Source organism: Apteryx rowi, unplaced genomic scaffold (assembly GCF_003343035.1).
Source record: "Apteryx rowi isolate R43461 unplaced genomic scaffold, aptRow1 scaffold_63, whole genome shotgun sequence".
NCBI classification, from domain to species: Eukaryota; Metazoa; Chordata; class Aves; order Apterygiformes; family Apterygidae; genus Apteryx; species Apteryx rowi.
The window spans coordinates 255657-270980 of NW_020450905.1; the positions used below are offsets into that span (position 1 = coordinate 255657).

The 15324-nt window shown below is 39.1% G+C and overlaps 1 protein-coding gene across 1 annotated transcript in view; it reads left to right on the plus strand.

The window, feature by feature from the left end:
- CCSER1 (coiled-coil serine rich protein 1) overlaps positions 1-15324 on the plus strand; it is a 647497-nt gene that overhangs the window by 42248 nt on the left and 589925 nt on the right. The window lies entirely within an intron of this gene.

A 15324-nucleotide genomic window follows, 5' to 3' on the forward strand; every position in this document is an offset into this window, starting at 1 on the left:
ACTGCCTCTTGCACTCCTAAATCTCCGTCAGTTGGTCGATATGGCCGTTGTGTCAATGCAGCATAGCTGTTTTAGGAGGGTAAAGTCATAAAGAGCTAGTCATCCCTCGGACAGGACCATTCCCTGCACCCTTTATTGCCTGGTCATTGACCTGTAAATGGACTCTGCTCAGTGGTGAAGGTACTGAAATTATGTGTTTGTGATGACAAGTGCTGCTGAAGTAGATGAGCGGGTGTGTTGTATGTCAGTTTAAATATATTGAAAGGGCATGTCTCTGTTCCTAGGTCATTTTCAATAATCACACTTCTATAATAATATAATCATAGCATTTACACCTAACCTTTAACACAGTAAATCTTTAACTGCAATAATTTGCTTATAGTTCTCCAACAGTTTAAGATCCTAATCCATCTGAAGTGAAGGGGTTTGGGAATACAGTATTAGAGAAGAAAAACCTCTCCTTTCTCTTGCTAACAGCAGGCAGCATATGATTATGCCAGTACACACTATTTGTTTTGGGAGCTATAAGAAAGGATAGAGGGGTTTAGCTGCTAATATGGCAACACAGTCATCTGTTTAAGATCCTCTAGCCATTCAAAGAAATCCTCTCGTTTTTTAATTCAGTTCCATTGGGTAAAAGTTCGCTCAAATAAAGATACAGTAAAAACAAGCAATATCCTGATATGGCTGCATGAGGCTGGAGCAAAAACCAGAGACTCTGCATTCTGCTCCCACCTGTGCAGCCATCTCATTCTGTGGAGCAGTTTCACCTCTCTGTGATTCCCCTTCTAAAAACAATAGGATGTTAAGTTGGTCTATATTAATTAGTATATGCTAAACAATTACAAAATACTCCCTGTTTCATTGTATAGCAAGCAAATTTAATTTTATGAGCACTGGAAGTAGAGAAGCCTGATTTCAAGTGGGTTTATGTTTTGGGCCTGACTGATCGATGATAGTATCAAAGAGGATATAGGGTTTGACTGAAACTTTTCCTGAAGTTGAGATGAGAAGGATGTTTCATACCAACCATTGTAAGGTATGAGTTTGTACAGTAGTTTTGCTCATAGCAGGTACACTGTTGGAATCTGGCTCTTTTGCCCAAATATCTGTTTTCACTCAGCTTCTTACCTGTAACTAAGACCACAACCTTTCTGTACAATTTAGTTAATGTTGGTAAAGAGGTTCAAAATTTACTGGGAAAAGAATGAAAAAAATTGTGCTTAAACAGTGGGGTGACGTGAACCTTGTTCTTCAGGAAAGTAGGCAAATAAGTTATCATCTGTAAAAATATGTGTGCACTTTCATTACAGAGCTGGGAATAATAGTACTGAAAGCTGGTATTTACATACTCTGGCTTTATCAAAGTAATATTGGCTTTGTGACTCCAATAAGCAGAAGTAAAATCAAAATTCATTTTTGCCATAATCCAGTGTATATATACAGAATTAAGGCTGCAGAAGGTATGGGCTTTTATGTTTGTTCAGGTTTCTTTTAACTCAGGACATTCAGTAATATCTAGTCTTTATTTAGGCTGTACTGCATGTTTCTAAAAACTCTTTTCCTCTATACTTGCTTCTTATTTTATCCTAAAAGCAACAGCAGCTACAAAGGACGCTTAAATGCAGAAAAGCATGCTAAAAATAGGGGTGTTGGCCAAGAAAGCGCATGTTAAGGTATTTTGGATGTGGAAAGAGGTCTCCTTATCCTTATATGAGGGTTTACTGGATCCTGTTGACTAAAATGAACTTTAAATCAGGGCCATAATTGAAGCACCAGAGAAAATCAAGTGTGCAAGTGATTTATAGCAGTATTACCAACACAAATGTTCTCAGAAGGATGGTGCAAGTACTTCCTCATTCTAATAAATATTTTAAAATAATAGCAATCTGCTGTTGCTAAGATGATAAATATTTACTGTGAAGTACATTAATTTATTCTGTAAGGTCCTGACTACATTGAAGACTTGTCTCATTTAAGAATCCAAGTTTTTCCTAGCATAAATTCGAACATCAAGTTTATATGCTGTTATATCCTGACTGTCTTGTCTTGGTAAGTGTTTCCCCAATGACTTCACTGTGGTGACCCTCCTGAAGCTTAGTCCATGAGGATCTGGTAAATTCACGTTAGGAGATATAAAGCTGTGGAGTTCTAAGTGCTGAGCATCTCTGAATTTTTGTGGTGTTGCCCATTTAGAACAGGAAGGAAGTAGCAACATTATGTTAGCTGAATCTATGAATGCTGCTGTCCTTATTAAATACAAAACCTAAGGTTGTGTTTCACCTATTTTGGAAAAAATAAAATAAATGTTGCAAAGCAAGCTACCCTATGATATATACGTTGTTGCTTCTTTTTAGACTTAGACTTTTGACCAAGAGGCTGTCTTACTTTAGACCTCTTACAGTATTGCTCTGAGCACATAGCCGTTAACAAATAATGAGGGCATTGATTCACTGAAAGGAAAAAACTGGAGCGCGTTAGACTATGAAATTAAAAATTTATTCCAATTAGCACTGGGGGGACTGCTTTCTACCCTACTGAATTAGGCAGTTGGGAATTAATAGCAAGTTAAAAATCATTATAATGACAGTCCTTTTTGGACTGCAGTTTTGAGAAAGTTTCTGACAGTGTCACTGTGACCTCAAAGAGTTTCAGTTCCTTTCTATACTGAAGATGCCTAAATGTGGATTGGTGTAAAAGGGCTTTGGAGTACTTCCTAGCAAAGCTAAGTCTTTCCTAAATATCTCAGGTCTGACACCTAACTTGTCAGTTTAGTGTAATAAGCTGTCCATCCCCATTTGTTCAAATAGTAGACTTGTCATGTGCTCAAGATGAAGAATTCTCTGACTTGATATATGATATTTAATGGCAATCCAGAGAGCCTTTAGCAAGTAGGTAATTTGCTTACTGAGTGAGTGCATATTTTCATTCATTTCCTGTTTAATCAAAAAATATGCTATTTCTTTGTCTTTTTCTATTATTCATACATTATTCCCTTTAAATTTATGGGAAGAACAGGACCTTTCAAAGAAGTATTGCAGATGCCATTTAAACTGTTAAAATGCAAAGCCACACAGTGAACAGAAATAAGTGGAAGCAGAATTGCAGATAAAAGGCCCATAAGCAGAGTGATGAATAGGCTTTGTGCTTCACTTTGGGGCAAACCCAGCACTTAGTTTTTGGAAGTTTTCTTCTGAAGAACCAGACGCTGCTGTGATCTTTACAACACATGTATCACACAAACCCTTTTGAAATGCATTTCCTATTTGACCTGTCTTTGGTTAGAAAGCATCAGCAATGACTTTTTCCCTACCTGGTAAAGCTGACATCAGTCTGATTTGTAAAACAGCTATATTTTCTCGAGTAGGTTAATGAAGGATTTCATGACCGGCCAACAATTAACAGTTTGCGATGCATCAGGGTTGTGAAACGCTGGGCTGTGTTGGAAACGAACCTCTGTGAGCGGGCTTACAAAGGCAATCCTCTGCTGCTGCTGCTTTTGCTCTGCAGCAGTAATAAAGAAGCATGCTGTGTTTCTAGTGCTACAGTGCCGTTGTGGGGTTGGGCTGAACAGACAGGGAGGCAAAAAAGCTTTAGGACTAGACTAATCATCTGTTCTGCCCTGCCCTAAGTAGCTCAGGAAGTGTATTACGTCTCCGAGAGCTGCAGGTTCTCAGGTGCTTCCACTTTACACCTGTAAGGACCTGTAAGTCTGCTTAATCGCAGACTGACTCCAGGGACAGATTTTGAGGGAGAAATGTTGTGGCCTAAGCAGGTTCTATTAGTTATTCCCAGCTGCTCCTGGCACGGTGCCTGGCGGCTGCCTGGACAGATTCTGGCAGCTTCTGAGTTCGGCCATCGCAGCCACATGACCTGTGGTACCAGCGTGCTGCGCCGTTCCTTGATTTGGGCATACACGGCCCACCAAATTCTTCTGTTGGGTTTAAACACCCGTGTAAATCACAGGAAAGAATTTGGCGCTGTCTTTATACAGATACTTGTGTTTTTCCTTCATTCTGCAACTATTTCTTTCAGTTGTTTTAAGCATCAAAGTGTTCTAAAAGTGAAGAGGAGCAGTAACAAAGCCTGTAAAAACACATGTATTGCAGAATGCCAGCAAGGGCTTGTTGTTCCTTAGTCTTCATGAGATTTAGATTCCTCTCCAGGGTGGAATATTACTGTATTATATTTTGTATCGCTGACACTGATGTTAGTCGAAGCTTGTTACAGGACGCCTTGCTTTTTCAGGTTCCTACTTTACTGCCTATTCAACTGTAATAACCAAAAAAAATCCATCTTCTGGACCAGTAATTGCCGTTACTTTTTTTTTTTTTTTTTTTTTTAAGAAAAAAACAAAGACACTAGGAAAAATATTCAGTAAGGAAAAATGACATTTGAGCAAAAGCCTTTCTCAAAGAATGATTTAAAACCCTGTTTACCAGAGCAGCTGTAGGCCAAAGTTACCATGGAAACAGAAGGAATTCAAATAATATTAGCAATAGCATATCTATTGTGATATTGCATTAACGATGCTAAACTAAAGGGTCAGTTGTGATTTCATTTGCAGGGCTCAGTTTTGAGTGATTTATCACCAATATTGCTGGCTACAAATTAGAATTAGACATAGAAGGTTCAACCTTGAATTGGCTTATAATAATATTGGGAGGGAAAAAGTATTAAATTTTTCTGTTATTAGACAAAAATATTGTATTTATTTAAACACATAGCTGTGACAGTTTTGAGATTTTTGAATGCAACAAGTTCATAGTGTTTTCTTAAAAATAAAATAATGCTGTCATTTCAGGCTGTGAAATAGATTATCTTCACTTAGCATCCAGAAGTACTGACTACAAGAGTACAGGTGATACAGCTAAAGCAGAGACTTTTGGGGAGAAATAGGTGCAAGAATAGTTGATTAATTCTTGAACTTTGTATCATATACGTACCTTTTCCTGCACTGCTTAAAGACATGCTAAACAATATTAGTTCTGTTGTTTTGGAGAAATGAGCCCTAAATTCCATTGTCAATATAAATTTTCTGTTAAATGAATGTGACCAGTTCTGGATGGTGGCAGAGGTAGCATTGGTCTCATGTTTTGTTGTTGCTGTGCCTTTATTTAAAAAAAAATTTTTTTTTAATCTTTAAAGGGATGGCTATGTTTTGCCCCTAGGAGTGGTAATGGATTATCAAGATTATAAATGATGAGCTTCTCCCTCTAGTCTCCCCCCTGAATTTAAATATGTCTTTTTTGGCAGCCAATTCCTTGCTAGTTATATAGTTACATCTTTTTTCTCTGTGTTTACTACTGGCCAAGAAAAAGCCAAGGTGGAATCCAAAGTTGATTTAGTTTTGTAAAACGATTTTTGACCCTTTAAATGCTGGTTGGAGCCTTGACTTGGGTGCTACCAGCACGCAGCCAGAAGGTTCTAGTGACCACTTTGAATTGACGAAAGGTTTAGCCACAAGTGATGTGTCTGATATGAGCGTTTTTGTAAAACTTCACCTGACCAATCCATCCATTGAATAACCTGTTGTACTCATATCCTTAAAGTACATACAAATAAACTTCACAGAGTGGTCTAAATTGTTTTCTGTATAAATGCAGGCTAGAGATACCCAAGGAACTTTTTCTGTTTGGCAGCAAAATCTGGCACACGAGAGGTAGACAACTTTCCCAAAGCTATATGGCGATAACGACTGTACTAGAAGGCTTGCATAGTGCTTTGCATATTATGAAGGCTGTAAAAACATTGATTAATCCACAAAACAAATTATGTGTTGCAGATGTATCCCTCTGCTGGGAATAAAGCATATGCATCTATGGGTGAGGAGAAAAATCTGCTGAAGGAGGTTTTATTTGGTCATTTTAAGCTTTACTGAGAGGTATTTCTTTGACTGAGTTTTCATACTTTTTTTTTTTTTAGCAGAAGAAATTTTCTGAGGATTTTGTTAGTGAAGTTTCAGATTGAGGTATGAAAAATGTATACACCTTTTGCTTTTTGAACATGAGAAAATCCAGTTGTCATGGTTTTATTACAACCAAAGTGAACCTGAGTGCTCTAGAATTATTTGAAAAATTGGCAAACATTAGTACATCTCTTATTGAAATGGCTTTTTTTCTTCTTTTATTCACAAACTCAAATCTCAAGGTTTCTGGTGCACAGAAGCATTTTAAGTGTGGTTTTTATTTTGGTAGTCTATTGTTTGATAGTTAATTCAACCTTAAGTGATTGCTGTCTTTATCTGCTTTGTCAAGAGCTCATTCTTATCTAGGGCATGACTTGAACCTGGATCATTTTGAAGACTGTAATAGAAACATAAAGTATAATAAAATCTAAATGCTGAGGGTACCTGTTGCCTCCCTGTTCCCTAAGAGTTCTTTATCCATGCAGCTAGCCCACATGTCGCAGATGAGTGTGTGTGTGTATGTGTGTGCGTGCACGTGTGTGTGTGTATACAAGTGTATATGTATATAGGTTTGGGAATTATATTGCTGTGATGGGAATGTTCAGAAGACTGACAAATCAGGCCAGTTTCAAACTTACAAGCCACACTTTACTGGATTGCCATTCGTTAATTATACAAATTGCCAATGGTGAGTTCTTAGACGTTATCAATCATTATTACTATGTATTTAGAGCAGTTGGTCCTTAGCAATCACATCCCACGCGAGCTGAGAGCCTGCAGTATTGTGAAGGGGATGCCGGGTAGTGAGCACTGATGGCTCTGGGCCTTGCTGGTCTCAGCCGCTGAGGCTGCGGGCACCGGGCTCCAGCGCTCTCTGACGTGGGAAGCTGGAACTGAAGTGGGCAACTTCTTTTCCTGTCTTTCCTCACTCATTCTTGGTGTTTTTATGCTTCTCAGCCTCCTTCCCAAAAGAAAAGGGAGGGGATCTTTCTGCTCCTCACACAGGTCATGTTATTTTTTGCACCAGGACTTGTTCTGGTTCCACTGCACATCTTTCCTGCCTCTTCTACATCCATTGTTCTTATTTTTCTGTTCCTTGTTTGTGCAACTATATCACAAGTCTCTGTCTGAATCTTTGGGCTTAGGTATTATTTATGTACCTAAGTTTAGCTGTGTTACAAAGTACTCACATTGTTACCAGTTATGCTGTTAGTAGTATTACAGTGGTACAGAAAGCATATATACTGGGGATTGTCACTCTTTTTTAGCGTGCTTATGTCGGAATTCAAAGCAAGCAAATACTAAATATGTCTTCCATAACATCCATTTACTTCATTGGTGCAAGTAGGCCTCTGCTTTGGCTACCCAAACAAAAGTGAACCATTAGTATTCACATGTCCCTCTTAGGAGCAGATTACAAAACCGCAGTATGATCAGTACTGCAGGATGCTCACCAGCCTGTGGCTTTCAGGCCCCGTGTTCTCCTCCGCAGTGCTGAGTGCAAGAGCGGGTGACCAAAGAGTAGCAGATGTGTCTGTGAGCGGCCGGCAGCAGTCGCTGCCTCGGGAGAGGAGCTGCAGGTTGGCAGTGGCAGGGTAAGGAAGGTGTGCTGGTAACCTCTGGGTGCTGAAGTACCTTAACAGTATGATCCCTATATGTGTTGTTTTAATGACAGGAAAACTACTGTTAACACAGAGAGAATGAAAGCCGGTGCTGTACATCAACACATTATTTGCTCCAGTGTTTTTTCCTGTGAACTTTCGAAGCTGGGTGCCATTTCCCTCTGTAGCCTGATGCTGATTGACAGTATAGTATATGGCCTGGCAGAAGCACTGTCAGATCCTGTTCCTGCTGAAGTTTGGGTTCTGCGTTGTGTTACGGTGCTGTGGTTTCAGTGAGCAGACCATATTGTGGCAGAATGAACCCCATCTGGGTGAGCGCAAAGGAAGACGTGTTAGGAGAGCCCATTAGTTATAATCACTCAGGCAAAAGAAGCATCATTGCAGACATTGATTTAATGCACAGAGAGGATGGAAAGGGCAGAAGTAAGAACAAGATAGGAAATAATGTGCTTCCCTTACACAGCCGAAAGCATGTATGAAAAAAGTATTTTGAAGAGTATTACGATGGATCTGAGATATGTAGTTAGACAGTTCCCTCCACTGCTAATTTTCCCTGCCTTTGGGTCTTAAGAGCATATTAATTTATAACACAAATGGATTTCCACGTTAGCTACAGAAAATGTTCTTATGAAATGTTACAAGATTTATTTTTTCCTTTCTGAAGTATATTCAAGTAGGGAATAATATGCTTAATAGGTGGTGCTATTCAGGAAAAAAGAAAGAAGGCTTTTAAGCTACTCTTGGTATATGAAAGGCATCCAAAAGCCATACATTTGATACAGCAATTTTTTAAATGTTGGCAGGGATTCTGTATTTTTTAAAGGCTTTTCTTTTTGCTGGGTCTCGTGTACTTTTTTTTTTTCCCCTCCCTCTTTGAAGTATGTGGGAGAGTGCAGAAGGGGAAATACTTCATTATGTCCATGAATTATTCAGGTACAGTTCTGTGAGTTAACATTACTTTAAATAGCTCAAGGTTTTTCTTCTTCCTTGAGTGTGTCGCAGATTTTTCTTTCTTATGCTGATTGTATGCCATGTTTCTTTGCTGAGTACAATTTTGATGAAGTACTATCTCTTGACAATCTCTAGAAATCCTTTCAGACTTGAAATAAGTATTTAATTCTGATCTTTTTGGCATCAGATATGTAATAAACCTGGGTAGGTACGGGTGAATTGTCATACATATGTTTTTGCAAAAGAATCAAATTATTCTTTCTAGAGTATGTTTTCTTTCTGCTCTTGCAAAAGCATTGGTCTCAAATAGCCCCCCATATTCCTAAAGTGTGTGTGGGGGGAGGAATCTCTAATATGAATTGCTAACATGCTGTTATACATATAATAATACTATGCTTTTTTTCTATTTTCCAATGTAAATTTTATAAACCACATGTAGGACATCATTTCAGTTGGGTGGCATTATGATTAAGCCCTCATATTTGGAAAAAAATCAACAGGATATAAAAATCTATGTTCAGAAAGTGATTAAAAACAGGAACACAGAGGAAGAAGATAAGATGTCTGAATGCCAGCACAAGCTAAAATGGAGTACAAAATGGAACCTAATGTGTATTCTAAAAAGTGGCTTTTGATTCTTTTAATTCTAAAATACCTTTGAAAACTCAGTGGTCACCACCTAATCACTTATGGAAGTGAGCATAGGTCCTTATGTCGGAAGAAAACTTTCAAAAATTATTCTCCTGGGCTTTAGGGCTTTCTTGATATAGTCTAAAGTGGTTACAAAGTGGGATTATAGATTCTTGAGGAAAAATCTCTCTCTGTGGAATGTTGGTGATGGCGAAAGAGGTTTCAAAACGGGATTCCTGTGACCCGATCTCGTCTGTCGAGTTTGAATTCTGGCGGCAAGGGTGTGTTTACTGAGCATGGGTCTTAGGCTGACATTGGTCTTCATGATTACAGATGCAAAGCTTGATCAGAAGAAACATTAAGGATAAAAATGTAGCCAATATGTTCCTCGTGATATATGGTTGTATCAATGCATAACCCAAGTTAACTGTCAGTAACTTCTGTGAATGTCTTCAGCCATATTTGTATCTGACAGAAATGTCTATGAATTGGGTAACTGGAACCATATAAGTGCTTCAATCTTGTAGCTTCCTTAAACTGCTTACCTCAAAGGTCCTGAACAATCTCGAAGCAATAGTCATGGTTTTGTTGCAGTGTTGCTATAATGAAATGGAAATCTGTGTCATCTGTGTGAAAGAACACCGAAAAACACTGGAGGAGGTCAGGCCTGAGCAATGGCTTGTGTGTAGATACAGAAAAACGGTGGTCAGAAAAAAGTCTGCATCCCCTTGCTTAGGAAAACAAAAGTTTGTTGGAGCTACATCTCCCTCCAGATAGCATCACAGAAAATGAAAAAGAAACGTAAGCAATTGAAAATCATGTTGACTAGGGACTGCATGTTAATTAGAATAAAATTGCAAAATAATGTATAAAACTCTCCAAAGATACTGGTAATGACAGAGAACCTGTGCCTGCTGTCTTTAGGACCTTGCTGGTACTGTATCATTTCAACAGTGTGGGAGCTACAAGTCTGGAATAGAAATGTGTGGAAAAACAAAATAAAGAAATAAATCGTTTTAATTGGTTCCATTTATTGCTGAATGTTTAAAATGTGCAGATTTGTCTCCTAAAACCATATGTTCATCTTGGTTTTGAGTATTATTTGTAAATGTTCAGTTCCATGTGGGCTCACCATGCCTTGTTTATACATTGGGCAATTAATAGGATTTCATTAAGTCCATTTTGGATTTGAATTGCGTTGTTAAATGAAATTGTGCTTTAGTGTATTTATATATTCACATGTATGTTTTATTGTCAGTTTTTGAGTATCAGGGTAGTGCATTTTTAAATGCTTATACTATATAGGCAGCAATTTTTCTAGTTATTTATATGTGTAAACTGGTTACTTAGACTAACAGTTAAAAAAAACCCTGCCATGGTAAAGGGGGCTTCATAAAGGAAGTTACTTGCTTTTTGTTGTTTGGTTAAACCTAACAACAGATTTAAGACCCGTTATGTTGGGCACTTAGTATGTATTTACTAGTAAAGCTGTTCTTATTTATTCCAGTTTTCAAACTCTTTCTCAAAAGGTCTGAACTGTGAGCTGAAATAGGGCTAAAAATAATGAAATACTTGACTATTTGGTAAAAGGACTGAGAATTCATGTATTATGCATGAGGGTTCCTTTGAGTGATGATAAGAAAGGAAACTAGAAAGAGAGAAAAAAAGAGGTAGGGAGGGAAGGGAGGTGGGAAGGAAACCCCCTTCTGCAACCCTGAATAAACTTGCTATCCAGACTCATGGGCACCGCTGGCTGATAGGTGCCGTATGTCTAATACGGCTCTATCCATACAATATTTGAACCTTTTATGAAGTATATCCATGCAAATCTCTGCGTCTCTTCTTTCTGTAATAAAACTGTTCTTAGGCCATGTTTCTTAGTTGAGAACATCTGGGCCCAGTGAAACTGAATTGAGTACTGTTGATTTCGTGAGCTTTGAATACGGTAACTGGCACCTGGATGAAAAAGAGCAGCTCGTTCTCTTTGTTGCTGCTGAAGGAATTTGTGATACAAAAGTTGTTACTGAAAATTATTGATGGCCTGAAATTTTCTTAAATTAATATTCTGTTCTGGTACAGCCTTTAGAGAAAGTATGTACCATAGCAATTATCAGAAGCAGTCCTAACTGATATACAAATTGCTGACTTTTCATCGGAATTAGTGATATTTAAAATATCACAGCTAAATTCTTGCTTATCTACTTGCTTAGGTAACAGTGGTATTTTACCAAGTTAAAGTTAGAACAAGAAGTACCTAAACTAACTAGGACTGAAGTCTATCTTAAACAGGAGAACTGAGGAGAAGATACAATTGAGACATAGTCAAAAGCTGAACTAGGTAAGTGTATTCCTATGTACCTCTCACAAGTTACAACACGTTCTTTCCGCTCTTCCTCCGTAACTGAGAAGGTTGCTAACAGCAGCTGCAAGGCAGTGTTGTGTAGGACATAGTTCTGTAGATATAAATTTATTCCCTGTTCTGCCACACGCTTCTTACATGATCTTAGACAAGTCCCTTAGGCTTTCTCTGTCTGATCTGTTAAAATAGCAATAAGGGAGATGGTATCAGGACAGATGTATTAGATTATATGTACTTGAGGACCACGATAAAAATGCTCTGTAAACAGGCTGAACAGGGCCGTGTTCAGAACTTTCCCATATCTGGTGTTGCACTGAAGTTCTGCCCGAAGCAGCACTGCAGGGATTGACTCTCCTGAGTATTTCTTTGCAGCAGCTGATCAGCTCAGCGTTGATCCAGGGATGTGTTGTAGTTCTTGATGCTGTCATGCAGAGAGAGGCACATTGTGGTATAACAAATGTTTACATAAACTGAAAATGATAAACACAGTTGTGTTCATTTCAGCGCCATTATAAGTGCAAAACGGTGGTAGAAGTCAAGTGGGAAACAAAGACACCAGCAGTAGCAAAAGTGTCTTAAAGCTTCTAAGAAGCTATTACAAAGCCAATAAAGAGGTTTTTGCTACAGAGCTGCTGCCTTCACAAAATGATTTGCCTCCTGGAACAAATAAATATTGTGTCACCATAAATAGATAATGAACATTTCCTTGGAACCCTGATGAAAGTGTTCAGTTCTTTTTCTTTATGTAACAAAGCCTTGAAACTATTCACTGTGAACAATGTTTAGGGCTTGATCTCTTTTTTTTTTTTTTTTTAATTTGTGTTATTCTCTAAAGAATATAGTAGCAGTGGTTAGGAGGAGAGCGGGGAAAGGGTCAAGAAATATTAAACTTAGGAAGAAATTAAAATCGTTACTAATTGTTGTAGCACAGTGGGGAAAAGAAGCAAAGGGAGCCCCAGAAGTGATGTAGCCGAGCGAGGAGGCAGAGAAGCAGGGGCATGGGGCTGCATTCGCAGCTGCACCGCTCATCTCTTCTGTGACATTTGGCGGGTCGTTCGATGGGTCTTTTATTATCTTCTCTGAAGAAGCACATTTAGGGTAGCCCCGGCAGCCCAACTGATGTTTCTCTGTTTGGGTGTGTTTTTATATCTGTTCATGAGTTTGTATCTGTTTTACATCTCTGGGATGACTTACTGCAAACAAATGCTTCTCCTCAGTGGTGGATGACTAAAGCAAGGAAGCAGCTGAATTAACCTAATGGACACATCTATAATTAGAGGTGCTCTCCATGTCAAGTGTTCATTGTAGCTGCGATGGATATTGTCTGTTTTATCTGTTGTTCCAAGTTTTGTGACTTGTTTCTTGAAGAAGAAGAAGTCAAGTGAACTCCTGGGTAAAGATGGAGATTGTTTCCCTGGTGGAGGTACTTTGAAGAAGAACACATCTCAGGGAGCTTTTCAGCATCACTTGTGTCTTGCCTAATGCTGTTCGCGCAGCTGGAGAGGGCTGTAGGAGAGGGCAGGCAAGGGAGTCGCAGCCCGGCTGGGGAGGCAGCTGGGAGCCTGCAGCCCAAGCAGGGAGGCAGGGGTGCTGCTGTGAGGGGCTGGGTGCACGCTGGCCACCCCTCAGACTGAGGAGCTTCCTCGTCAAGGGCAGGAGGGGCTACATAGAGCACAGTTTGTTCTGCTCCAGAAGTCCCTGAAAGCAAGGACCTTCCTCAAAGGCCATAGTATGCAGGGACGACTCCTATACGAATTCTTGGGTTTGTTCTGTCTTTCTTGGTTTCCTGGAGTTTCTTATATTTAGAAAATTGCATGTTTGTTTGTATGTTTGTTTTTTTTCCCAAAGTCAAATAGCTTTTTTTTGTTGCTGTTGTTGTTTTTGTTGCCTTTTTTTAAATCTTTTTGGAGAGCTTAGTATTTTGGCAGGATCTGGGCAGATTCTTGTCAAAGCTGCAGTCCGTTAAGGCTCTGTCACACTAGCCCTGTCGTTCTATGGATCACTGCATTTCCCCACGCCATCTCCCAAGTATTTCAGACTATGAGTTTGTGAGAAAGAATAGAGTACAAATTTTAGTGTCTTGATGCTACTATTTTGAAAGGTATTTAGGTATTAAAGTATACACATAAGCCCTAAATGAGACTTTCAGTCTTCAATATTTCACTAGCTCCAGTAGTGAATCAAAAGCTATTTAAGCTCTATAATGTTGAGGCATGTGTGTTCTCCCACTTTCATTTAATAGAGACTACTCCCCCCCCCCCCTTTTTGGGGGGGGGGGGGGGTTCAATAGTTTTGCCTTGGGTTTGTTACGTCTTAAAGTACATCCAGACTAGAAAAGTTTGTATCTGTAGGAGTACTGGGTACAATAACCTGAAACAATGCATCTATGTAAAGCATTTTTCATGTTTTATTTTTATGCTTGTTTACTGTATAGTAATACATAACGGTTACTGAACGTCTGTATTTCACTGGCATGAGGAAAATAGCCATTATGGAACAGGTTTTCCAGCAGCTCTGTGAGTTAAATGTTGAACAGTAAAATAAAGGGAATGAGGTGGTCTGTGTTTCATGTGATTGTAATGGTTACATCATACCTATTTTCCTTCTGTGCTATACTGCTCAGTGAATGTGTGGAGGTTTCTACACTTGACAATTGCCATTTTCTGTAGTTGGCATCTGTAAAAGTAGTAGCAGCATTAACAGTTGGTTCTGTATCTCAGAAGAGGTATATTAGCAGTTGTGGTAACTTAGGGAAAGAACACAAGGAAAAGTCCTTGGGTTGCCTGTACAATGCTCTGAAAAAGAGCAAAACGGAATTTAGAGATTGATACTCAAAATGGTGAATGAGTATAGGTTGTGAGCAGGAAGAAGATTTGATGTCTATTATGGGGGGAGGGAAATACTTCAAAGAATTAGAAGGAACATAAAAAATACGGTTTGAACTCGAAGTCAAAAAGGTCATTTGCCAGTGTGATGTATACTATGGCACATACTTATTTCTCTGCTTTCTGTACAGCAAACTGATCTTTACTGAGAGACTCTAGCCTCATGAATAGTTTGCTACATTAGAATGACCACCCAGACTCATATACACTGATTTCCAGTTTTCTTTGGATTAGATCCATGTTGGGAACATTTGGGACATACAGAATGGCAGCATCTGATGCAGGATCGACTAACTTTAAGAGGATTTTTGCCTGTGAATGGACTGAAGAATTATGCCTGTTGCAATATCATTGCAGATTTGCAAACAAAATGCCAGCTGGAGAACACATGAATTATCTTTGATTAGACGCTGGTGGTTGTAGAAAAAAGTACCAATATCATGATATTATCAAGTCAAAAGAAATGCAGTAGAGCCTGTGACTGACAGTGTGTGATACTACTTATTCCCCATTCTTTAAGTCACCGTCCTTTCCTCATATCATACTAATTAGAAATGCTTGACCATAAAGTAAATATACATGGGAAGAAAATTGCAAAATGAATGTCTACCTTCATAAAGAGAATATAGCAACTTGAGAATGGTAGTGACCAGAGAAAGCAATTACGTTCTCTTCTCACATTCCATAACTGGCTGCTGTAGGTACAGGAATGGGCAATAGTGAGTAGTGAATGGTTCAGGGCTGGGCTGAGCTCTGCATGCTGCTGTGCTACCAGCAACTTGCTTCTGTTTCTGGATGGGAGAAGGGCAGAGCCTTTCTTCAGAACTGTCTCCCTGCATGGAGCTCTGTTCCCTGGTGGTTGTTCGTCTTGTCGGAGTCCAGTCGCCATCCCTGTGTCTGGCTGCAGGCTCTGGTTGTCGAAGTGGGGCCTCGCCGAGGCCGAACGCCTTTGCGTGACCGCAGATGGAG